The sequence below is a fragment of the Ranitomeya imitator genome, chromosome 2 (genome assembly GCF_032444005.1).
Source record: "Ranitomeya imitator isolate aRanImi1 chromosome 2, aRanImi1.pri, whole genome shotgun sequence".
NCBI lineage: Eukaryota > Metazoa > Chordata > Amphibia > Anura > Dendrobatidae > Ranitomeya > Ranitomeya imitator.
The window spans coordinates 257809630-257835064 of NC_091283.1; the positions used below are offsets into that span (position 1 = coordinate 257809630).

Sequence of the window (25435 nt, forward strand, 5' to 3'; positions counted from 1 at the left end):
CGAGTGCAGCTGAGTGTGGCTGTAATTCGCGAGTGCGGCTGTACTGTGTGAGCACGGTTGTACTGTGTGAGTGCGGCTGTACTTACTGCCTGAGTGCGGCGCTGGCTATAATGAATACAGCACCCCTGCAGCCAGCAGTGAGGGCTGACTCCGCCCACTCGCATCTCATGGTAGTGACATCATCGAAGGCCCTGGCACTCTGCTGGGCTCTACATATCTACCCTGACTAGAGCTGCAGAGCACGGAGCCCCCATGGCCGGTAGATTAGGGGCGATACAGGGGTGTATGGAGCCCCCATGGCCGGTAGATTAGGGGGGGGGGGATGAGTAAGTTTGGCTGCGTCACTCTGGTCCAGACTGTGCAGGCGCGGTGCGTCGTGCTTGTGCAGTCTATAAAGGCTTTGGACAGTGACGCTACCACCGTTATATTATAGATATGAGTATTGGTCACGGATTACCATAACACGTATTTATATATCATAATATCATTATGTTATTGAGTACGTATAACAATGTTATTATGAACATTAAATTATTTTGCTAAAAAAAGAGGATATTTACTTTGAGGGTTCCAATCAATGTCTGTCACCCTCAAAAGGGGGAATGGTTAAATATTAATTATTACATTCTGTAGTGAGCACATTGCCTCTCGCTGACATTGCACATGTGCTATTCCTGTATATTTACCACCATATAGAGAGGACACGTGCTCTATGGGACATATATATCTCCACGGCTCATAGGAGGGGGGAGCGGTCACTGTGGCCTCCTCCTGCTGTCACCATCACTCTACAGACGGAATGAGAGGACACAAGCTCTATGGGACACATATATATCCACGGCTCATAGGAGGGGGAGCGGACACTGTGGCCTCCTCCTGCTGTCACCGTAACGCTATATAGACAGATGGAATGAGAGGACACGTGCTCTATGGGACATATATATATCCACGGCTCATAGGAGGGGGGAGCGGTCACTGTGACCTCCTCCTGTCACCGTCACTTTCTACAGACATACAGATATATAATCACTGCACTCGAACTATGGAAGATGCTTGATGCAGGTGAAAAAGTTTATTGAAACAATTGTTGCAGTAAGGTAAAACGATGAAGCGATAGGCATAAAGGACGTTTCGGCCAACTCGTGGCCTTGATCACATTATTGCTGAAACAAATGACACAAAAAGAACAATGAATAACTATATACAGAACAGGAGCATATTTACATATATACACTTCTAGAAAACATGTCAAAACCCATAGTCAGAATAAAACATAAGATGCCAGTGCTCGTATACCTAGCACATATGATGTAAGGACGAAAAATAGAACAACTAGGATGCATGGAGGTAGACATGATGTGCACTGGAGCTGGAGGATAAGACGATAAAAATAATGCAACATACCCTAGTGGGAAGTTCCTTGTTTACTGCTGCACTACAGTGTAACTAAGGGTATCAGCCAGAGACAAAGGGATAAAGTAGTCCTATAAAGAATGATGGAACACGGAAGATAATGAGTAGTGATTCGGAGTATCACCAAGTGGCCATGGTATAACAATATGGAGCAAACAAAGGAAGCTGTAACGTACTTGCTGACCTATATTTTTGTTGCTACTCAAACGTATGACGAACCGATTGTTGCCGTATAGTGGAGCACACATGTAGGTATGGCTGTAGGAACAGACAAGAGTGAGTTATCTGTTAGGTCCGTAGTAAGTGGGTGGTGGGAAAAGTGGACTACGGTATACTTGCCAATTTAATGCTCTTGTTGCAAAAAGTGTACTAGGCCGGTCGTCGTAATATGAGGCACACGTGTAGGTATGGCTATGGGAATACACTATATATATATATATATATATATATATATATATATATATATATATATATATATATATATATATGTATATATATACACTATGTCCATATTGGGTCAGATCAAAGAACCATAATATACTTGCCAATTTGGTTTTAATGCTGTTCAATCTATAGTACACCAAAATGCCCCCAACATGTGGATAGTGCATGTAGATATAGCTGTGGGAACAGATATATACAGGGTAAGTGGGTTGTCAGGTAGGCCTATGGGTAATTGTATGGTTTATGTGCTACCTGCAAGTTTGCAGATCCGGTCCTGGCCCAACTATGGGGGTCCCGTGCTCTAGATTCAATAGGAGCTGTGGTGCACAGAGGTTTAGCTGCAGAAGAAAATGATATGAAGATGGAGTGTAACTGGAGTCCCAAGTAACTTATCTGGTAGATGAAGTCTCACATCCGCAATCTGCTGGTAGCGTTCGTGGCTGGGGGAGCCCGGAGACACAAACAGTGTCTTTGCTGAGGAACGGCTGCCATGTCCGTTCTGGCAGCGCTGTATAAAGCCCCGGCCGGTCAGGTGACCGGATGTGGTCCGGTACGCCCACGCCTAATTTTATATATATATATATATATATATATATATATATATATATATATATATCCTTATAGCCATACCTACATGTGTGCTCCACTATACGGCAACAATCGGTTCGTCATACGTTAATGAGTAGCAGCAAAAATATAGGTCGGCAAGTACGTTACAGCTTCCTTTGTTTGCTCCATATTGTTATACCATGGCCACTTGGTGATACTCCGAATCACTACTCATTATCTTCCGTGTTCCATCATTCTTTATAGGACTACTTTATCCCTTTGTCTCTGGCTGATACCCTTAGTAACACTGTAGTGCAGCAGTAAACAAGAAACTTCCCATTAGGGTATGTTGCATTATTTTTATCGTCTTATCCTCCAGCTCCAGTGCACATCATGTCTATCTCCATGCCTCCTAGATGTTCGATTTTTCGTCCTTACATCATATGTGCTAGGTATACGAGCACTGGCATCTTATGTTTTATTCTGACTATGGTTTTTGACATGTTTTCTAGAAGTGTATATATGTAAATATGCTCCTGTTCTGTATATATCCCATCCCTTGTAGATTGTGAGCCTTCGTGGGCAGGGTCCTCATTCCTCCTGTACCAGTTATGACTTGTATTGTTCAAGATCATTGTACTTGTTTTTATTATGTATACCCCTCCTCACATGTAAAGCGCCATGGAATAAATGGCGCTATAACAATAAATAATAATAATAATAATAGTATATAGTTATTCATTGTTCTTTTTGTGTAATTTGTTTCAGCGATAATGTGATCAAGGCCACGAGTTGGCCGAAACGTCCTTTATGCCTATCGCTTCACCGTTTTACCTTACTGCAACAATTGTTTCAATAAACTTTTTCACCTGCATCAAGCATCTTCCATAGTATGAGTGAAGTGATTATATATCTGTATGTTTAATGGGACTACTGGTTCCGTTCACTTGCACCATCATGTCCTTAATAGTCGAGTGCTAGCCTTTCGTACTCTTCATACTTTCTACAGACAGAATGAGAGAACACGTGCTCTATGGGACACATATATCCACGGCTTATAGGAGGGGGGAGCGGTCACTGTGGCCTCCTCCTCCTGTCACCGTCACTCTACAGACAGACGGAATGAGAACACGTGCTCTATGGGACACATATCCACGGCTCATAGGAGGGGGGGGAGCGGTCACTGTGGACTCCTCCTGTCACCGTCACTCTACAGACAGACGGAATGAGAGGACACGTGCTCTATAGGACACCTATATCCACAGCTCATAGGAGGGGGGGAGCGGTCACTGTGGCCTCCTCCTGCTGTCACCGTCACTCTACAGACAGATGGAATGAGAGGACACGTGATCTATGGGACACATATATCCACAGCTCATAGGAGGGGGGAGCGTTCACTGTGGCCTCCTCCTGCTGTCACCGTCACTCTACAGACAGACGGAATGAGAGAACACGTGCTGTATGGGACATATATATCCACGGCTCATAGGAGGGGGGAGCGGTCACTGTGGCCTCCTCCTGCTGTCACCGTCACTCTACAGACAGACGGAATGAGAGGACACGTGCTCTATGGGACATATACAGTGGGGCAAAAAAGTATTTAGTCAGTCAGCAATAGTGCAAGTTCCACCACTTAAAAAGATGAGAGGCGTCTGTAATTTACATCATAGGTAGACCTCAACTATGGGAGACAAACTGAGAAAAAAAAATCCAGAAAATCACATTGTCTGTTTTTTTAACATTTTATTTGCATATTATGGTGGAAAATAAGTATTTGGTCAGAAACAAAATTTCATCTCAATACTTTGTAATATATCCTTTGTTGGCAATGACAGAGGTCAAACGTTTTCTGTAAGTCTTCACAAGGTTGCCGCACACTGTTGTTGGTATGTTGGCCCATTCCTCCATGCAGATCTCCTCTAGAGCAGTGATGTTTTTGGCTTTTCGCTTGGCAACACGGACTTTCAACTCCCTCCAAAGGTTTTCTATAGGGTTGAGATCTGGAGACTGGCTAGGCCACTCCAGGACCTTGAAATGCTTCTTACGAAGCCACTCCTTCGTTGCCCTGGCAGTGTGATTTGGATCATTGTCATGTTGAAAGACCCAGCCACGTTTCATCTTCAATGCCCTTGCTGATGGAAGGAGGTTTGCACTCAAAATCTCACGATACATGGCCCCATTCATTCTTTCATGTACCCGGATCAGTCGTCCTGGCCCCTTTGCAGAGAAACAGCCCCAAAGCATGATGTTTCCACCACCATGCTTTACAGTAGGTATGGTGTTTGATGGATGCAACTCAGTATTCTTTTTCCTCCAAACACGACAAGTTGTGTTTCTACCAAACAGTTCCAGTTTGGTTTCATCAGACCATAGGACATTCTCCCAAAACTCCTCTGGATCATCCAAATGCTCTCTAGCAAACTTCAGACGGGCCCGGACATGTACTGGCTTAAGCAGTGGGACACGTCTGGCACTGCAGGATCTGAGTCCATGGTGGCGTAGTGTGTTACTTATGGTAGGCCTTGTTACATTGGTCCCAGCTCTCTGCAGTTCATTCACTAGGTCCCCCCGCGTGGTTCTGGGATTTTTGCTCACCGTTCTTGTGATCATTCTGACCCCACGGGGTGGGATTTTGCGTGGAGCCCCAGATCGAGGGAGATTATCAATGGTCTTGTATGTCTTCCATTTTCTAATTATTGCTCCCACTGTTGATTTCTTCACTCCAAACTGGTTGGCTATTACAGATTCAGTCTTCCCAGCCTGGTGCAGGGCTACAATTTTGTTTCTGGAGTCCTTTGACAGCTCTTTGGTCTTCACCATAGTGGAGTTTGGAGTCAGACTGTTTGAAGGTGTGCACAGGTGTCTTTTTATACTGATAACAAGTTTAAACAGGTGCCATTACTACAGGTAATGAGTGGAGGAAAGAGGAGACTCTTAAAGAAGAAGTTACAGGTCTGCCAGAGCCAGCAATCTTGATTGTTTGTTTCTGACCAAATACTTATTTTCCACCATAATATGCAAATAAAATGTTAAAAAAACAGACAATGTGATTTTCTGGATTTTTTTTTCTCAGTTTGTCTCCCATAGTTGAGGTCTACCTATGATGTAAATTACAAACGCCTCTCATCTTTTTAAGTGGTGGAACTTGCACTATTGCTGACTGACTAAATACTTTTTTGCCCCACTGTATATCCACAGCTCATAGGAGGGGGGGGAGCGGTCACTGTGGACTCCTCCTGTCACCGTCACTCTACAGACAGACGGAATGAGAGGACACGTGCTCTATAGGACACCTATATCCACAGCTCATAGGAGGGGGGGAGCGGTCACTGTGGCCTCCTCCTGCTGTCACCGTCACTCTACAGACAGATGGAATGAGAGGACACGTGATCTATGGGACACATATATCCACAGCTCATAGGAGGGGGGAGCGTTCACTGTGGCCTCCTCCTGCTGTCACCGTCACTCTACAGACAGACGGAATGAGAGAACACGTGCTGTATGGGACATATATATCCACGGCTCATAGGAGGGGGGAGCGGTCACTGTGGCCTCCTCCTGCTGTCACCGTCACTCTACAGACAGACGGAATGAGAGAACACGTGCTGTATGGGACATATATATCCACGGCTCATAGGAGGGGGGAGCGGTCACTGTGGCCTCCTCCTGCTGTCACCGTCACTCTACAGACAGACGGAATGAGAGGACACGTGCTCTATGGGACATATATATCCACAGCTCATAGGAGGGGGGAGCGGTCACTGTGGCCTCCTCCTGCTGTCACCGTCACTCTACAGACGGAATGAGAGAACACGTGCTCTATGGGACACATATATCCACGGCTCATAGGAGGGGGGAGCGGTCACTGTGGCCTCCTCCTGCTGTCACCGTCACTCTACAGACAGACGGAATGAGAGAACACGTGCTGTATGGGACATATATATCCACGGCTCATAGGAGGGGGGAGCGGTCACTGTGGCCTCCTCCTGCTGTCACCGTCACTCTACAGACAGACGGAATGAGAGGACACGTGCTCTATGGGACATATATATCCACAGCTCATAGGAGGGGGGAGCGGTCACTGTGGCCTCCTCCTGCTGTCACCGTCACTCTACAGATGGAATCAGAGAACACGTGCTCTATGGGACATATATATCCACGGCTCATAGGAGGGGGTAGCGGTCACTGTGGCCTCCTCCTGCTGTCACCGTCACTCTACAGACAGACGGAATGAGAGAACACGTGCTCTATGGGACACATAAATCCACGGCTCATAGGAGGGGGGAGCGGACACTGTGACCTCCTCCTGCTGTCACCGTCACTCTACAGACAGACGGAATGAGAGAACACGTGCTCTATGGGACACATAAATCCACGGCTCATAGGAGGGGGGAGCGGTCACTGTGGCCTCCTCCTGCTGTCACCGTCACTCTACAGAGAGACGGAATGAGAGGACACGTGCTCTATGGGACATATATATCCACAGCTCATAGGAGGGGGGAGCGGTCACTGTGGCCTCCTCCTGCTGTCACCGTCACTCTACAGATGGAATCAGAGAACACGTGCTCTATGGGACATATATATCCACGGCTCATAGGAGGGGGTAGCGGTCACTGTGGCCTCCTCCTGCTGTCACCGTCACTCTACAGACAGACGGAATGAGAGAACACGTGCTCTATGGGACACATAAATCCACGGCTCATAGGAGGGGGGAGCGGACACTGTGGCCTCCTCCTGCTGTCACCGTCACTCTACAGACAGACGGAATGAGAGAACACGTGCTCTATGGGACACCTAAATCCACGGCTCATAGGAGGGGGGAGCGGACATTGTGGCCTCCTGTTGCTGTCACCGTCACTCTACAGACAGACGGAATGAGAGGACACGTGCTCTATGGGACATATATATCCACGGCTCATAGGAGGGGGGAGCGGTCACTGTGGCCTCCTCCTGCTGTCACCGTCACTCTACAGACAGACGGAATGAGAGGACACGTGCTCTATGGGACAAATATATCCACGGCTCATAGGAGGGGGAGCGGTCACTGTGGCCTCCTCCTGCTGTCACCGTCACTCTACAGATAGACGGAATGAGAGGACACGTGCTCTATGGGACATATATATCCACGGCTCATAGAAGGGGGGGCGGTCACTGTGGCCTCCTCCTGCTGTCACCGTCACTCTACAGACAGACGGAATGAGAGGACACGTGCTCTATGGGACAAATATATCCACGGCTCATAGGAGGGGGGAGCGGTCACTGTGGCCTCCTCCTGCTGTCACCGTCACTCTACAGACAGACGGAATGAGAGGACACGTGCTCTATGGGATATATATGTCCACGGCTCATAGAAGGGGGGGAGCGGTCACTGTGGCCTCCTCCTGCTGTCACCGTCACTCTACAGACAGACGGAATGAGAGGACACGTGCTCTATGGGACAAATATATCCACGGCTCATAGGAGGGGGAGCGGTCACTGTGGCCTCCTCCTGCTGTCACTGTCACTCTACAGACAGACGGAATGAGAGAACACGTGCTCTATGGGACACATATATCCACGGCTCATAGGAGGGGGGAGTGGTCACTGTGGCCTCCTCCTGCTGTCACCGTCACTCTACAGACAGACGGAATGAGAGGACATGTGCTCTATGGGACACATATATCCACCGCTAATAGGAGGGGGGAGCAGTCACTGTGGCCTCCTCCTGCTGTCACCGTCACTCTACAGACAGGTGGAATGAGAGGACACGTGCTCTATGGGACATATATATCCACGGCTCATAGAAGGGGGAGTAGTCACTGTGGCCTCCTCCTGCTGTCACCGTCACTCTACAGACAGGCGGAATGAGAGGACACGTGCTCTATGGGACACATATATCCAGTGCTCTATGGGACACATATATCCACGGCTCATAGGAGAGGGGAGCGGTCACTGTGGACTCCTCCTGCTGCCACCGTCACTCTACAGACAGGCGGAATGAGAGGACACGTGCTCTATGGGACACCTAAATCCACGGCTCATAGGAGGGGGGAGCGGACATTGTGGCCTCCTGTTGCTGTCACCGTCACTCTACAGACAGACGGAATGAGAGGACACGTGCTCTATGGGACATATATATCCACGGCTCATAGGAGGGGGGAGCGGTCACTGTGGCCTCCTCCTGCTGTCACCGTCACTCTACAGACAGACGGAATGAGAGGACACGTGCTCTATGGGACAAATATATCCACGGCTCATAGGAGGGGGAGCGGTCACTGTGGCCTCCTCCTGCTGTCACCGTCACTCTACAGATAGACGGAATGAGAGGACACGTGCTCTATGGGACATATATATCCACGGCTCATAGAAGGGGGGGCGGTCACTGTGGCCTCCTCCTGCTGTCACCGTCACTCTACAGACAGACGGAATGAGAGGACACGTGCTCTATGGGACAAATATATCCACGGCTCATAGGAGGGGGGAGCGGTCACTGTGGCCTCCTCCTGCTGTCACCGTCACTCTACAGACAGACGGAATGAGAGGACACGTGCTCTATGGGATATATATGTCCACGGCTCATAGAAGGGGGGGAGCGGTCACTGTGGCCTCCTCCTGCTGTCACCGTCACTCTACAGACAGACGGAATGAGAGGACACGTGCTCTATGGGACAAATATATCCACGGCTCATAGGAGGGGGAGCGGTCACTGTGGCCTCCTCCTGCTGTCACTGTCACTCTACAGACAGACGGAATGAGAGAACACGTGCTCTATGGGACACATATATCCACGGCTCATAGGAGGGGGGAGTGGTCACTGTGGCCTCCTCCTGCTGTCACCGTCACTCTACAGACAGACGGAATGAGAGGACATGTGCTCTATGGGACACATATATCCACCGCTAATAGGAGGGGGGAGCAGTCACTGTGGCCTCCTCCTGCTGTCACCGTCACTCTACAGACAGGTGGAATGAGAGGACACGTGCTCTATGGGACATATATATCCACGGCTCATAGAAGGGGGAGTAGTCACTGTGGCCTCCTCCTGCTGTCACCGTCACTCTACAGACAGGCGGAATGAGAGGACACGTGCTCTATGGGACACATATATCCAGTGCTCTATGGGACACATATATCCACGGCTCATAGGAGAGGGGAGCGGTCACTGTGGACTCCTCCTGCTGCCACCGTCACTCTACAGACAGGCGGAATGAGAGGACACATGCTGTATGGGACACATATATCCACGGCTCATAGGAGGGGGGGAGGGGTCACTGTGGCCTCCTCCTGCTGTCACCGTCACTCTACAGACAGACGGAATGAGAGGACACGTGCTCTATGGGACAAATATATCCACGGCTCATAGGAGGGGGGAGCGGTCACTGTGGCCTCCTCCTGCTGTCACCGTCACTCTACAGACAGACGGAATGAGAGGACACGTGCTCTATGGGACAAATATATCCACGGCTCATAGGAGGGGGAGCGTTCACTGTGGCCTCCTCCTGCTGTCACTGTCACTCTACAGACAGACGGAATGAGAGAACACGTGCTCTATGGGACATATATATCCACGGCTCATAGGAGGGGGGGAGCGGTCACTGTGGCCTCCTCCTGCTGTCACCGTCACTCTACAGACAGGCGGAATGAGAGGACACGTGCTCTATGGGACACATATATCCACGGCTCATAGGAGGGGGGAGCGGTCACTGTGGCCTCCTCCTGCTGTCACAGTCACTCTACAGACAGACGGAATGAGAGGACACGTGCTCTATGGGACATATATATCCACGGCTCATAGGAGGGGGGAGCGGTCACTGTGGCCTCCTCCTGCTGTCACCGTCACTCTACAGACAGACGGAATGAGAGAACACGTGCTCTATGGGACATATATATCCACGGCTCATAGGAGGGGGGGAGCGGACACTGTGGCCTCCTCCTGCTGTCACCGTCACTCTACAGACAGACGGAATGAGAGGACACGTGCTCTATGGGACACATATATCCACGGCTCATAGGAGGGGAGTGGTCACTGTGGCCTCCTCCTGCTGTCACAGTCACTCTACAGACAGACGGAATGAGAGGACACGTGCTCTATGGGACATATATATCCACGGCTCATAGGAGGGGGGGGAGCGGACACTGTGGCCTCCTCCTGCTGTCACCTTCACTCTACAGACAGACGGAATGAGAGGACACGTGCTCTATGGGACACATATATCCACGGCTCATAGGAGGGGAGCGGTCACTGTGGCCTCCTCCTGCTGTCACAGTCACTCTACAGACAGACGGAATGAGAGGACACGTGCTCTATGGGACATATATATCCACGGCTCATAGGAGGGGGGGAGCGGACACTGTGGCCTCCTCCTGCTGTCACCGTCACTCTACAGACAGACGGAATGAGAGGAGACGTGCTCTATGGGACACATATATCCACGGCTCATAGGAGGGGAGCGGTCACTGTGGCCTCCTCCTGCTGTCACAGTCACTCTACAGACAGACGGAATGAGAGGACACGTGCTCTATGGGACATATATATCCACGGCTCATAGGAGGGGGGAGCGGTCACTGTGGCCTCCTCCTGCTGTCACCGTCACTCTACAGACAGACGGAATGAGAGAACACGTGCTCTATGGGACATATATATCCACGGCTCATAGGAGGGGGGGAGCGGACACTGTGGCCTCCTCCTGCTGTCACCGTCACTCTACAGACAGACGGAATGAGAGGACACGTGCTCTATGGGACATATATATCCAAGGCTCATAGGAGGGGGGAGCGGTCACTGTGGCCTCCTCCTGCTGTCACAGTCACTCTACAGACGGAATGAGAGGACACGTGCTCTATGGGACATATATATCCAAGGCTCATAGGAGGGGGGAGCGGTCACTGTGGCCTCCTCCTGCTGTCACCGTCACTCTACAGACAGACGGAATGTGAGGACACGTGCTCTATGGGACACATATATCCACGGCTCATAGGAGGGGGGGGAGCGGACACTGTGGCCTCCTCCTGCTGTCACCGTCACTCTACAGACAGACGGAATGAGAGGACACATGCTCTATGGGACATATATATCCACGGCTCATAGGAGGGGGGGAGCGGACACTGTGGCCTCCTCCTGCTGTCACCGTCACTCTACAGACAGACGGAATGAGAGAACACGTGCTCTATGGGACATATATATCCACGGCTCATAGGAGGGGGGGAGCGGACACTGTGGCCTCCTCCTGCTGTCACCGTCACTCTACAGACAGACGGAATGAGAGGACACGTGCTCTATGGGACATATATATCCAAGGCTCATAGGAGGGGGGAGCGGTCACTGTGGCCTCCTCCTGCTGTCACAGTCACTCTACAGACGGAATGAGAGGACACGTGCTCTATGGGACATATATATCCAAGGCTCATAGGAGGGGGGAGCGGTCACTGTGGCCTCCTCCTGCTGTCACCGTCACTCTACAGACAGACGGAATGAGAGGACACGTGCTCTATGGGACACATATATCCACGGCTCATAGGAGGGGGGGGAGCGGACACTGTGGCCTCCTCCTGCTGTCACCGTCACTCTACAGACAGACGGAATGAGAGGACACGTGCTGTATGGGACATATATATCCACGGCTCATAGGAGGGGGGAGCGGTCACTGTGGCCTCCTCCTGCTGTCACCGTCACTCTACAGACAGACGGAATGAGAGGACACGTGCTCTATGGGACACATATATCCACGGCTCATAGGAGGGGGGGGAGCGGACACTGTGGCCTCCTCCTGCTGTCACCGTCACTCTACAGACAGACGGAATGAGAGGACACGTGCTGTATGGGACATATATATCCACGGCTCATAGGAGGGGGGAGCGGTCACTGTGGCCTCCTCCTGCTGTCACCGTCACTCTACAGACAGACGGAATGAGAGAACACGTGCTCTATGGGACATATATATCCACGGCTCATAGGAGGGGGGGAGCGGACACTGTGGCCTCCTCCTGCTGTCACCGTCACTCTACAGACAGACGGAATGAGAGGACACGTGCTCTATGGGACACATATATCCACGGCTCATAGGAGGGGAGTGGTCACTGTGGCCTCCTCCTGCTGTCACAGTCACTCTACAGACAGACGGAATGAGAGGACACGTGCTCTATGGGACATATATATCCACGGCTCATAGGAGGGGGGGGAGCGGACACTGTGGCCTCCTCCTGCTGTCACCTTCACTCTACAGACAGACGGAATGAGAGGACACGTGCTCTATGGGACACATATATCCACGGCTCATAGGAGGGGAGCGGTCACTGTGGCCTCCTCCTGCTGTCACAGTCACTCTACAGACAGACGGAATGAGAGGACACGTGCTCTATGGGACATATATATCCACGGCTCATAGGAGGGGGGGAGCGGACACTGTGGCCTCCTCCTGCTGTCACCGTCACTCTACAGACAGACGGAATGAGAGGAGACGTGCTCTATGGGACACATATATCCACGGCTCATAGGAGGGGAGCGGTCACTGTGGCCTCCTCCTGCTGTCACAGTCACTCTACAGACAGACGGAATGAGAGGACACGTGCTCTATGGGACATATATATCCACGGCTCATAGGAGGGGGGAGCGGTCACTGTGGCCTCCTCCTGCTGTCACCGTCACTCTACAGACAGACGGAATGAGAGAACACGTGCTCTATGGGACATATATATCCACGGCTCATAGGAGGGGGGGAGCGGACACTGTGGCCTCCTCCTGCTGTCACCGTCACTCTACAGACAGACGGAATGAGAGGACACGTGCTCTATGGGACATATATATCCAAGGCTCATAGGAGGGGGGAGCGGTCACTGTGGCCTCCTCCTGCTGTCACAGTCACTCTACAGACGGAATGAGAGGACACGTGCTCTATGGGACATATATATCCAAGGCTCATAGGAGGGGGGAGCGGTCACTGTGGCCTCCTCCTGCTGTCACCGTCACTCTACAGACAGACGGAATGAGAGGACACGTGCTCTATGGGACACATATATCCACGGCTCATAGGAGGGGGGGGAGCGGACACTGTGGCCTCCTCCTGCTGTCACCGTCACTCTACAGACAGACGGAATGAGAGGACACATGCTCTATGGGACATATATATCCACGGCTCATAGGAGGGGGGGAGCGGACACTGTGGCCTCCTCCTGCTGTCACCGTCACTCTACAGACAGACGGAATGAGAGAACACGTGCTCTATGGGACATATATATCCACGGCTCATAGGAGGGGGGGAGCGGACACTGTGGCCTCCTCCTGCTGTCACCGTCACTCTACAGACAGACGGAATGAGAGGACACGTGCTCTATGGGACATATATATCCAAGGCTCATAGGAGGGGGGAGCGGTCACTGTGGCCTCCTCCTGCTGTCACAGTCACTCTACAGACGGAATGAGAGGACACGTGCTCTATGGGACATATATATCCAAGGCTCATAGGAGGGGGGAGCGGTCACTGTGGCCTCCTCCTGCTGTCACCGTCACTCTACAGACAGACGGAATGAGAGGACACATGCTCTATGGGACATATATATCCACGGCTCATAGGAGGGGGGGAGCGGACACTGTGGCCTCCTCCTGCTGTCACCGTCACTCTACAGACAGACGGAATGAGAGGACACGTGCTCTATGGGACACATATATCCACGGCTCATAGGAGGGGAGAGCGGTCACTGTGACCTCCTCCTGCTGTCACCGTCACTCTACAGACAGACGGAATGAGAGGACACGTGCTGTATGGGACACATATATCCACGGCTCATAGGAGAGGAGAGCGGTCACTGTGGCCTCCTCCTGCTGTCACCGTCACTCTACAGACAGACGGAATGAGAGGACACGTGCTGTATGGGACACATATATCCACGGCTCATAGGAGGGGGGAGCGGTCACTGTGACCACCTCCTGCTGTCACCGTCACTCTACAGACAGACGGAATGAGAGGACACATATATCCACGGCTCATAGGAGGGGAGAGCGGTAACTGTGGCCTCCTCCTGCTGTCACCGTCACTCTACAGACAGACGGAATGAGAGGACACGTGCTCTATGGGACACATATATCCACGGCTCATAGGAGGGGGGAGTGGTCACTGTGGCCTCCTCCTGCTGTCACCGTCACTCTACAGACAGACGGAATGAGAGGACACGTGCTCTATGGGACACATATATCCACGGCTCATAGGAGGGGGGAGCGGTCACTGTGGCCTCCTCCTGCTGTCACCGTCACTCTACAGACAGACGGAATGAGAGGACACGTGCTCTATGGGACACATCTATCCACGGCTCATAGGAGGGGAGAGCAGTCACTGTGGCCTCCTCCTGCTGTCACCGTCACTCTACAGACAGACGGAATGAGAGAACACGTGCTGTATGGGACATATATATCCACGGCTCATAGGAGGGGGGAGCGGTCACTGTGGCCTCCTCCTGCTGTCACCGTCACTCTACAGACAGACGGAATGGACAGCTGGTCGCCATGTGCTTATGGAGAGGTCTATCATCCTCCATGAGAGGGACAGACGCCATTTACCATTCAGAATCTCAGGAAAGTTGGGGAACAGACATGAGATGGACGATCTCTGTGGAACTACTTCTCCTATTTTATGCTTTGCTGCAATCTGGGTGTTCACATTTTTATGACAATATCAGGACATTTATCTTTAAGAGACTCGCATCTGGTACAGAGTCCTGAGTGAATGTAAGGAAAAAGCAAAAATAACAGCCGGCGTCCCCCCCCCCCCCGCACACCGTCCCCCCCGCACACCGTCCCCCCGCACGGTCACTCACCGCCTCAGCCGCCGCTCAGTGACAGGAGCCGCTGAATTCTCCCTGTGCAGAATTAAAATCCTGACGTTCAGCAGACATAACCCCGCCCACTCACTCAAACTCCACCCACTTATCCATTTAATTGGTTACTGGCAAGCGGGTGGGGTTATTGTCGTAGGTGGGCGGAGTTTCAGTTGCATTACAGCGACATAAACACGTGATCACATATCGTGACCTCATATTTAGTAGGCATTCACTATGTGCCGCGCTCAGTGTCTTGTGCGCCTGCGCAGTGTCCGTCCTTCCCTCACACAGCAGCTCCGGGAGGCGAGTATTGAATTCGCAGGTTGAATGTGTTGTGGGCGTGTCAGGGGAGTGGCAGTCTCTGTGAGCTGCAGCGCTGATTGGTTCATCAGGGCATGAAAGGCGGTGCATTTAGGAGCGCGCTCTGTTCCTGAGACGACAGACTTGCAATATGGAAGGAGCACTTTCAGGAGCGCGCATTTCGAATGTAAGGAAGCGCGCATTCAGGATAGCGGATCCGTATTCTGCCTGTAGTAATCTGTTGCGTTTATTCCCAGCGGATCCGTATTCTGCCTGTAGTAGCTGTTGCGTTTATTCCCAGCGGATCCGTATTCTGCCTGTAGTAATCTGTTGCGTTTATTCCCAGCGGATCCGTATTCTGCTTGTAGTAACCTGTTGCGTTTATTCCCAGCGGATCCGTATTCTGCCTGTAGTAATCTGTTGCGTTTATTCCCAGCGGATCCGTATTCTGCCTGTAATAATCTGTTGCGTTTATTCCCAGCGGATCCGTATTCTGCCTGTAGTAATCTGTTGCGTTTATTCCCAGCGGATCCATATTCTGCCTGTAGTAATCTGTTGCGTTTATTCCCACTGGATCTGTATTCTGCCTGTAATAATCTGTTGCGTTTATTCCCAGCGGATCCATATTCTGCCTGTAGTAATCTGTTGCCTTTATTCCCAGCGGATCCGTATTCTGCCTGTAATAATCTGATGCCTTTATTCCCAGCGGATCCGTATTCTGCCTGTAATAATCTGATGCGTTTATTCCCAGCGGATCCGTATTCTGCCTGTAGTAATCTGTTGCCTTTATTCCCAGCGGATCCGTATTCTGCCTGTAATAATCTGATGCGTTTATTCCCAGCGGATCCGTATTCTGCCTGTAGTAATCTGTTGCGTTTATTCCCAGCGGATCCGTATTCTGCCTGTAGTAAGCTGTTGCGTTTATTCCCAGCGGATCCGTATTCTGCCTGTAGTAATCTGTTGCGTTTATTCCCAGCGGATCCGTATTCTGCTTGTAGTAACCTGTTGCGTTTATTCCCAGCGGATCCGTATTCTGCCTGTAGTAAGCTGTTGCGTTTATTCCCAGCGGATCCGTATTCTGCCTGTAGTAATCTGTTGCGTTTATTCCCAGCGGATCCGTATTCTGCTTGTAGTAACCTGTTGCGTTTATTCCCAGCGGATCCGTATTCTGCCTGTAGTAATCTGTTGCGTTTATTCCCAGCGGATCCGTATTCTGCCTGTAGTAAGCTGTTGCGTTTATTCCCAGCGGATCCGTATTCTGCCTGTAGTAATCTGTTGCGTTTATTCCCAGCGGATCCGTATTCTGCTTGTAGTAACCTGTTGCGTTTATTCCCAGCGGATCCGTATTCTGCCTGTAGTAATCTGTTGCGTTTATTCCCAGCGGATCCGTATTCTGCCTGTAGTAATCTGTTGCGTTTATTCCCAGCGGATCCGTATTCTGCCTGTAATAATCTGTTGCGTTTATTCCCAGCGGATCCGTATTCTGCCTGTAGTAATCTGTTGCGTTTATTCCCAGCGGATCCATATTCTGCCTGTAGTAATCTGTTGCGTTTATTCCCACTGGATCTGTATTCTGCCTGTAGTGAGCTGTTGCGTTTATTCCCAGCGGATCCATATTCTGCCTGTAGTAATCTGTTGCCTTTATTCCCAGCGGATCCGTATTCTGCCTGTAATAATCTGATGCGTTTATTCCCAGCGGATCCGTATTCTGCCTGTAGTAATCTGTTGCGTTTATTCCCAGCGGATCCGTATTCTGCCTGTAATAATCTGTTGCGTTTATTCCCAGCGGATCCGTATTCTGCCTGTAATAATCTGTTGCGTTTATTCCCAGCGGATCCGTATTCTGCCTGTAATAATCTGATGCGTTTATTCCCAGCGGATCCGTATTCTGCCTGTAGTACTCTGTTGCGTTTATTCCCAGCGGATCCGTATTCTGCCTGTAATAATCTGTTGCGTTTATTCCCAGCGGATCCGTATTCTGCCTGTAGTAATCTGTTGCGTTTATTCCCAGCGGATCCATATTCTGCCTGTAGTAATCTGTTGCGTTTATTCCCACTGGATCCGTATTCTGCCTGTAATAATCTGTTGCGTTTATTCCCAGCGGATCCATATTCTGCCTGTAGTAATCTGTTGCGTTTATTCCCAGCGGATCCGTATTCTGCCTGTAGTAATCTGTTGCCTTTATTCCCAGCGGATCCGTATTCTGCCTGTAATAATCTGATGCGTTTATTCCCAGCGGATCCGTATTCTGCCTGTAGTAATCTGTTGCGTTTATTCCCAGCGGATCCGTATTCTGCCTGTAGTAATCTGTTGCGTTTATTCCCAGCGGATCCGTATTCTGCCTGTAGTAAGCTGTTGCGTTTATTCCCAGCGGATCCGTATTCTGCCTGTAGTAATCTGTTGCGTTTATTCCCAGCGGATCCGTATTCTGCTTGTAGTAACCTGTTGCGTTTATTCCCAGCGGATCCGTATTCTGCCTGTAGTAATCTGTTGCGTTTATTCCCAGCGGATCCGTATTCTGCCTGTAGTAATCTGTTGCGTTTATTCCCAGCGGATCCGTATTCTGCCTGTAATAATCTGTTGCGTTTATTCCCAGCGGATCCGTATTCTGCCTGTAGTAATCTGTTGCGTTTATTCCCAGCGGATCCATATTCTGCCTGTAGTAATCTGTTGCGTTTATTCCCACTGGATCTGTATTCTGCCTGTAATAATCTGTTGCGTTTATTCCCAGCGGATCCATATTCTGCCTGTAGTAATCTGTTGCCTTTATTCCCAGCGGATCCGTATTCTGCCTGTAATAATCTGATGCGTTTATTCCCAGCGGATCCGTATTCTGCCTGTAGTAATCTGTTGCGTTTATTCCCAGCGGATCCGTATTCTGCCTGTAATAATCTGTTGCGTTTATTCCCAGCGGATCCGTATTCTGCCTGTAGTAATCTGTTGCCTTTATTCCCAGCGGATCCGTATTCTGCCTGTAATAATCTGATGCGTTTATTCCCAGCGGATCCGTATTCTGCCTGTAGTAATCTGTTGCGTTTATTCCCAGCGGATCCGTATTCTGCCTGTAATAATCTGTTGCGTTTATTCCCAGCGGATCCGTATTCTGCCTGTAATAATCTGTTGCGTTTATTCCCAGCGGATCCGTATTCTGCCTGTAATAATCTGATGCGTTTATTCCCAGCGGATCCGTATTCTGCCTGTAGTAATCTGTTGCGTTTATTCCCAGCGGATCCGTATTCTGCCTGTAATAATCTGTTGCGTTTATTCCCAGCGGATCCGTATTCTGCCTGTAGTAATCTGTTGCGTTTATTCCCAGCGGATCCATATTCTGCCTGTAGTAATCTGTTGCGTTTATTCCCACTGGATCCGTATTCTGCCTGTAATAATCTGTTGCGTTTATTCCCAGCGGATCCGTATTCTGCCTGTAGTAATCTGTTGCGTTTATTCCCAGCGGATCCGTATTCTGCCTGTAGTAATCTGTTGCCTTTATTCCCAGCGGATCCGTATTCTGCCTGTAATAATCTGATGCGTTTATTCCCAGCGGATCCGTATTCTGCCTGTAGTAATCTGTTGCGTTTATTCCCAGCGGATCCATATTCTGCCTGTAGTAATCTGTTGCGTTTATTCCCACTGGATCCGTATTCTGCCTGTAATAATCTGTTGCGTTTATTCCCAGCGGATCCATATTCTGCCTGTAGTAATCTGTTGCGTTTATTCCCAGCGGATCCGTATTCTGCCTGTAGTAATCTGTTGCCTTTATTCCCAGCGGATCCGTATTCTGCCTGTAATAATCTGATGCGTTTATTCCCAGCGGATCCGTATTCTGCCTGTAGTAATCTGTTGCGTTTATTCCCAGCGGATCCGTATTCTGCCTGTAATAATCTGTTGCCTTTATTCCCAGCGGATCCGTATTCTGCCTGTAATAATCTGTTGCGTTTATTCCCAGCGGATCCGTATTCTGCCTGTAATAATCTGTTGCGTTTATTCCCAGCGGATCCGTATTCTGCCTGTAATAATCTGTTGCGTTTATTCCCAGCGGATCCGTATTCTGCCTGTAATAATCTGTTGCGTTTATTCCCAGCAGATCCGTATTCTGCCTGTAGTAATCTGTTGCGTTTATTCCCAGCGGATCCGTATTCTGCCTGTAATAATCTGTTGCGTTTATTCCCAGCGGATCCGTATTCTGCTTGTAGTAATCTGTTACGTTTATTCCCAGCGGATCCGTATTCTGCCTGTAGTAATCTGTTGCGTTTATTCCCAGCGGATCCGTATTCTGCCTGTAGTAATCTGTTACGTTTATTCCCAGCGGATCCGTATTCTGCCTGTAGTAATCTGTTGTGTTTATTCCCAGCGGATCCGTATTCTGCCTGTAATAATCTGTTGCGTTTATTCACAGCGGATCCGTATTCTGCCTGTAATAAGCTGTTGCGTTTATTCCCAGCGGATCCGTATTCTGCCTGTAGTAAGCTGTTGCGTTTATTCCCAGCGGATCCGTATTCTGCTTGTAATAATCTGTTGCGTTTATTCCCAGCGGATCCGTATTCTGCCTGTAATAATCTGTTGTGTTTATTCCCAGCGGATCCGTATTCTGCCTGTAGTAATCTGTTGCGTTTATTCCCAGCGGATCCGTATTCTGCCTGTAATAATCTGTTGCGTTTATTCCCAGCGGATCCGTATTCTGCCTGTAATAATCTGATGCGTTTATTCCCAGCGGATCCGTATTCTGCCTGTAGTAATCTGTTGCGTTTATTCCCAGCGGATCCGTATTCTGCCTGTAATAATCTGTTGCCTTTATTCCCAGCGGATCCGTATTCTGCCTGTAATAATCTGTTGCGTTTATTCCCAGCGGATCCGTATTCTGCCTGTAATAATCTGTTGCGTTTATTCCCAGCGGATCCGTATTCTGCCTGTAATAATCTGTTGCGTTTATTCCCAGCGGATCCGTATTCTGCCTGTAATAATCTGATGCGTTTATTCCCAGCGGATCCGTATTCTGCCTGTAGTAATCTGTTGCGTTTATTCCCAGCGGATCCGTATTCTGCCTGTAATAATCTGTTGCGTTTATTCCCAGCGGATCCGTATTCTGCCTGTAATAATCTGTTGCGTTTATTCCCAGCGGATCCGTATTCTGCCTGTAATAATCTGATGCGTTTATTCCCAGCGGATCCGTATTCTGCCTGTAGTAATCTGTTGCGTTTATTCCCAGCGGATCCGTATTCTGCCTGTAATAATCTGTTGCGTTTATTCCCAGCGGATCCGTATTCTGCCTGTAGTAATCTGTTGCGTTTATTCCCAGCGGATCCATATTCTGCCTGTAGTAATCTGTTGCGTTTATTCCCACTGGATCCGTATTCTGCCTGTAATAATCTGTTGCGTTTATTCCCAGCGGATCCATATTCTGCCTGTAGTAATCTGTTGCGTTTATTCCCAGCGGATCCGTATTCTGCCTGTAGTAATCTGTTGCCTTTATTCCCAGCGGATCCGTATTCTGCCTGTAATAATCTGATGCGTTTATTCCCAGCGGATCCGTATTCTGCCTGTAGTAATCTGTTGCGTTTATTCCCAGCGGATCCGTATTCTGCCTGTAATAATCTGTTGCCTTTATTCCCAGCGGATCCGTATTCTGCCTGTAATAATCTGTTGCGTTTATTCCCAGCGGATCCGTATTCTGCCTGTAATAATCTGTTGCGTTTATTCCCAGCGGATCCGTATTCTGCCTGTAATAATCTGTTGCGTTTATTCCCAGCGGATCCGTATTCTGCCTGTAATAATCTGTTGCGTTTATTCCCAGCAGATCCGTATTCTGCCTGTAGTAATCTGTTGCGTTTATTCCCAGCGGATCCGTATTCTGCCTGTAATAATCTGTTGCGTTTATTCCCAGCGGATCCGTATTCTGCTTGTAGTAATCTGTTACGTTTATTCCCAGCGGATCCGTATTCTGCCTGTAGTAATCTGTTGCGTTTATTCCCAGCGGATCCGTATTCTGCCTGTAGTAATCTGTTACGTTTATTCCCAGCGGATCCGTATTCTGCCTGTAGTAATCTGTTGTGTTTATTCCCAGCGGATCCGTATTCTGCCTGTAATAATCTGTTGCGTTTATTCACAGCGGATCCGTATTCTGCCTGTAATAAGCTGTTGCGTTTATTCCCAGCGGATCCGTATTCTGCCTGTAGTAAGCTGTTGCGTTTATTCCCAGCGGATCCGTATTCTGCTTGTAATAATCTGTTGCGTTTATTCCCAGCGGATCCGTATTCTGCCTGTAATAATCTGTTGTGTTTATTCCCAGCGGATCCGTATTCTGCCTGTAGTAAGCTGTTGCGTTTATTCCCAGCGTATCCGTATTCTGCTTGTAATAATCTGTTGCGTTTATTCCCAGCGGATCCGTATTCTGCCTGTAGTAATCTGTTGTGTTTATTCCCAGCGGATCCGTATTCTGCCTGTAATAATCTGTTGCGTTTATTCACAGCGGATCCGTATTCTGCCTGTAATAATCTGTTGCGTTTATTCCCAGCGGTTCCGTATTCTGCCTGTAGTAAGCTGTTGCGTTTATTCCCAGCGTATCCGTATTCTGCTTGTAATAATCTGTTGCGTTTATTCCCAGCGGATCCGTATTCTGCCTGTAATAATCTGTTGCGTTTATTCCCAGCGGATCCGTATTCTGCCTGTAGTAAGCTGTTGCGTTTATTCTCAGCGGATCCGTATTCTGCTTGTAGTAACCTGTTGCGTTTATTCCCAGCGGTTCCGTATTCTGCCTGTAGTGAGCTGTTGCGTTTATTCCCAGCGGATCCGTATTCTGCCTGTAATAAACTGTTGCGTTTATTCCCAGCGGTTCCGTATTCTGCCTGTAATAAACTGTTGCGTTTATTCCCAGCGGATCCGTATTCTGCCTGTAATAATCTGTTGCGTTTATTCCCAGCGGATCCGTATTCTGCCTGTAATAATCTGTTGCGTTTATTCCCAGCGGATCCGTATTCTGCCTGTAATAATCTGTTGCGTTTATTCCCAGCGGATCCGTATTCTGCCTGTAATAATCTGTTGCGTTTATTCCCAGCGGATCCGTATTCTGCCTGTAATAATCTGTTGCGTTTATTCCCAGCAGATCCGTATTCTGCCTGTAGTAATCTGTTGCGTTTATTCCCAGCGGATCCGTATTCTGCCTGTAATAATCTGTTGCGTTTATTCCCAGCGGATCCGTATTCTGCTTGTAGTAATCTGTTACGTTTATTCCCAGCGGATCCGTATTCTGCCTGTAGTAATCTGTTGCGTTTATTCCCAGCGGATCCGTATTCTGCCTGTAGTAATGTTACGTTTATTCCCAGCGGATCCGTATTCTGCCTGTAGTAATCTGTTGTGTTTATTCCCAGCGGATCCGTATTCTGCCTGTAATAATCTGTTGCGTTTATTCACAGCGGATCCGTATTCTGCCTGTAATAAGCTGTTGGGTTTATTCCCAGCGGATCCGTATTCTGCCTGTAATAATCTGTTGCGTTTATTCCCAGCGGATCCGTATTCTGCCTGTAATAAGCTGTTGCGTTTATTCCCAGCGGTTCCGTATTCTGCCTGTAGTAAGCTGTTGCGTTTATTCCCAGCGTATCCGTATTCTGCTTGTAATAATCTGTTGCGTTTATTCCCAGCGGATCCGTATTCTGCCTGTAATAATCTGTTGCGTTTATTCCCAGCGGATCCGTATTCTGCCTGTAGTAAGCTGTTGCGTTTATTCTCAGCGGATCCGTATTCTGCCTGTAATAATCTGTTGCGTTTATTCCCAGCGGTTCCGTATTCTGCCTGTAGTGAGCTGTTGCGTTTATTCCCAGCGGATCCGTATTCTGCCTGTAATAAACTGTTGCGTTTATTCCCAGCGGATCCGTATTCTGCCTGTAATAAGCTGTTGCGTTTATTCCCAGCGGATCCGTATTCTGCCTGTAATAAGCTGTTGCGTTTATTCCCAGCAGATCCGTATTCTGCCTGTAATAGGCTGTTGCGTTTATTCCCAGCGGATCCGTATTCTGCCTGTAATAATCTGTTGCGTTTATTCCCAGCGGATCCGTATTCTGCCTGTAATAATCTGTTGCGTTTATTCTCAGCGGATCCGTATTCTGCCTGTAATAATTTGTTGCGTTTATTCCTAGCGGTTCCCTATTCTGCCAGTAGTAAGCTGTTGCGTTTATTCCCAGCGTATCCGTATTCTGCTTGTAATAATCTGTTGCGTTTATTCCCAGCGGATCCGTATTCTGCCTGTAATAAGCTGTTGCGTTTATTCCCAGCGGATCCGTATTCTGCCTGTAATAATCTGTTGCGTTTATTCCCATCGTATCCGTATTCTGCCTGTAATAAGCTGTTGCGTTTAGGCTGTGTGCACACGATGCAGATTTGGTGCAGAAAAATCTGCTGCAGTTCTGCACTAAATCTGCATCTCCTGGCAGAATCTGCAGGTGCGTTTTTTATGCGTTTTTGGTGCGTTTTTTATGCGTTTTTTGAGCACAAATCTGCACAAAAAACGCATGAAAAACGCATCAAAAACGCATGAAAAACGCATCAAAAACGCACCTGCAGATTTCTATTATGAAGGGGTGCAGAAACGCTGCAGAACTGCACAAAAGAAGTGACAGGCACTTCTTTGAAAACTGCAGCGTTTCTGCGCAGATTTTTCTGCACCATGTGCACAGCTTTTTTTTTTTCCCATTGATTTACATTGTACTGTGATCACAGTGCAGTTCTGCTGCAGAAAAATCTGCAGCAGTTCTGCACTAAATCTGCATCGTGTGCACATACCCTAATTCCCAGCGTATCCGTATTCTGCTTGTAATAATCTGTTGCGTTTATTCCCAGCGGATCCGTATTCTGTCTGTAATAAGCTGTTGCGTTTATTCCCAGCGGATCCGTATTCTGCCTGTAATAATCTGTTGCGTTTATTACCAGCGGATCCGTATTCTGCCTGTAATAATCTGTTGCGTTTATTACCAGCGTATCCGTATTCTGCTTGTAATAATCTGTTGCGTTTATTACCAGCGGATCCGTATTCTGCCTGTAATAATCTGTTGCGTTTATTACCAGCGGATCCGTATTCTGCCTGTAATAATCTGTTGCGTTTATTCCCAGCGGATCCGTATTCTGCCTGTAGTAATCTGTTGCGTTTATTCCCAGCGGATCCGTATTCTGCCTGTAGTAATCTGTTGCGTTTATTCCCAGCGGATCCGTATTCTGCCTGTAATAATCTGTTGCGTTTATTCCCAGCGGATCCGTATTCTGCCTGTAATAATCTGTTGCGTTTATTCCCAGCGGATCCGTATTCTGCCTGTAGTAATCTGTTGCGTTTATTCCCAGCGGATCCGTATTCTGCCTGTAGTAATCTGTTGCGTTTATTCCCAGCGGATCCGTAATCTGCCTATAGTAATCTGTTGCGTTTATTCCCAGCGGATCCGTATTCTGCCTGTAGTAATCTGTTGCGTTTATTCCCAGCGGATCCGTATTCTGCCTGTAATAATCTGTTGCGTTTATTCCCAGCGGATCCGTATTCTGCCTGTAGTAATCTGTTGCGTTTATTCCCAGCGGATCCGTATTCTGCCTGTAATAATCTGTTGCGTTTATTACCAGCAGATCCGTATTCTGCCTGTAGTAACCTGTTGCGTTTATTCCCAGCGGATCCGTATTCTGCCTGTAATAATCTGTTGCGTTTATTCCCAGCGTATCCATATTCTGCTTGTAATAATCTGTTGCGTTTATTCCCAGCGTATCCGTATTCTGCCTGTAATAATCTGTTGCATTTATTCCCAGCGGATCCGTATTCTGCTTGTAATAATCTATGGCGTTTATTCCCAGCGGATCCGTATTCTGCCTGTAATTATCTGTTGCGTTTATTCCCAGCGGATCCGTATTCTGCCTGTAGTAATCTGTTGCGTTTATTCCCAGCGGATCCGTATTCTGCCTGTAGTAATCTGTT

At 48.9% G+C, this 25435-nt stretch overlaps 1 protein-coding gene across 1 annotated transcript in view; it reads right to left on the reverse strand.

Annotated features, from left to right (window-relative positions):
- The window catches only part of LOC138667368 (oocyte zinc finger protein XlCOF8.4-like), a 97771-nt gene extending 82487 nt beyond the window's left edge, over positions 1 to 15284 (reverse strand). The window contains exon 1 of the mRNA XM_069755594.1: positions 15193 to 15284. The gene's annotated coding sequence lies outside the window, so the exon portion shown is untranslated. The remainder of the gene's footprint in view (positions 1 to 15192) is intronic.
- Positions 15285 to 25435: the final 10151 nt, after the last annotated feature.